The sequence below is a fragment of the Salvelinus namaycush genome, chromosome 8, assembly GCF_016432855.1.
Source record: "Salvelinus namaycush isolate Seneca chromosome 8, SaNama_1.0, whole genome shotgun sequence".
Classification (NCBI taxonomy): Eukaryota; Metazoa; Chordata; class Actinopteri; order Salmoniformes; family Salmonidae; genus Salvelinus; species Salvelinus namaycush.
The window spans coordinates 3,754,003-3,755,748 of NC_052314.1; the positions used below are offsets into that span (position 1 = coordinate 3,754,003).

The 1,746-nt window shown below is 43.2% G+C and overlaps 1 long non-coding RNA gene across 1 annotated transcript; it reads right to left on the bottom strand.

Moving 5' to 3' along the window:
* Positions 1-547: 547 nt before the first annotated feature.
* LOC120052016 lies at positions 548-1,217 on the bottom strand. The gene is made up of 3 exons (XR_005477354.1): positions 1,127-1,217; positions 816-892; positions 548-579 (listed from the first exon to the last, which is right to left on the bottom strand). It is a non-coding gene; the product is annotated as an uncharacterized LOC120052016 (long non-coding RNA).
* Between the last annotated feature and the right edge of the window lie 529 nt (positions 1,218-1,746).

The window sequence follows — 1,746 nt, forward strand, 5'->3', positions numbered from 1 at the left end:
GGTATAGGTCTCTCTCTGCTGGTATTGATGGATGGTAAAGGTCTCACACTCTGCTGGTATTGATGGATGGTATAGGTCTCACACTCTGCTGGTATTGATGGATGGTATAGGTCTCACTCTGCTGGTATTGATGGATGGTATAGGTCTCACTCTGCTGGTATTGATGGCTGGTATAGGTCTCACACTCTGCTGGTATTGATGGATGGTATAGGTCTCACTCTGCTGGTATTGATGGATGGTATAGGTCTCACTCTGCTGGTATTGATGGCTGGTATAGGTCTCACACTCTGCTGGTATTGATGGATGGTATAGGTCTCACTCTGCTGGTATTGATGGCTGGTATAGGTCTCACACTCTGCTGGTATTGATGGATGGTATAGGTCTCACACTCTGCTGGTATTGATGGATGGTATAGGTCTCACACTCTGCTGGTATTGATGGATGGTATAGGTTTCACACTCTGCTGGTATTGGTGGCTGAGTAGGCACTGAAGTCAGAGTTTGGGACTCTCTTCTTCTTCTTTGGTGTCCTCGGTCCCTGACGGTTATCCAACGATGCGTAACACAGGTCTCCTTCCTCCTGAGAGAGAGAGAGAGAGAGAGAGAGAGAGAGAGAGAGAGAGAGAGAGAACAATATCATATAAATATTTTTTTTATATTATTGACATATGAACATTAAGATTATACAACATGTTTTGATGCTATATATATATACAATTATTAAACATTGCATTGAAAATACTCTTTGAATTGGGTTAGAAAACACATGGACTACAAAACCAAGATGGCTAACCAACATAAAACTACAACACCCACTTTGACTGTAGTCTGCTCTCTGCTGTCACTTCCCCTGGTGGTCGTCCTGTTCAGAGGAACCTGAGTCTCAGTTGGAGCTGCAGAGGAGGAGTTACCACCATTAAAACACCAAGTTTGAGGTTAAACAAGGACATATCAGTTAAAAGTTGGTAGATGTTTACTTATTGTGGCCAAAATGTGTCAAAAAACGAAGGTTAAAATCGTAGCTAACTATTATGAATGTTAAGTAAGATTGATTAGGGATACGCAGACGTAAAACATGTATGAGTGAAAAGTGAATCCTGACTGAGAGAGTGAGAGAGTGAGTTTACCTGTTGTTCTGCAGAAGGAGTAGACACAGGTGGAGGAGAGGAGAGAGGAGAGGAGAGCAGACACAGGACACAGACTGAACAGCAACATCCAACACAGCCCACAGTCTACATCAGGGGAGGAGGGCTCAGTAGGACTGGTGTCTGGACATAAACACAAGCATAAATTAACCTCAACCTCCTCTCTTTCATGGAAACAAAACATGCCAATACCAAATACATTAGATAGCCATTAGATACAACTTGAAAAATGTAATTATTCTTACCAAATAAAAGGTAGCAGAGGTAGCAGAGGAACAGTGTTAGGATGAACTGAATGGAGGAAACAGCACCTACAGGAAGCAGAGGAACAGTGTTAGGATGAACTGAATGGAGGAAACAGCACCTACAGGAAGCAGAGGAACAGTGTTAGGATGAACTGACTGGAGGAAACAGCACCTACAGGTAACAGAGGAACAGTGTTAGGATGAACTGAATGGAGGAAACAGCACCTACAGGTAACAGAGGAACAGTGTTAGGATGAACTGACTGGAGGAAACAGCACCTACAGGTAACAGAGGAACAGTGTTAGGATGAACTGACTGGAGGAAACAGCACCTACAGGTAGCAGAGGAACAGTGTTA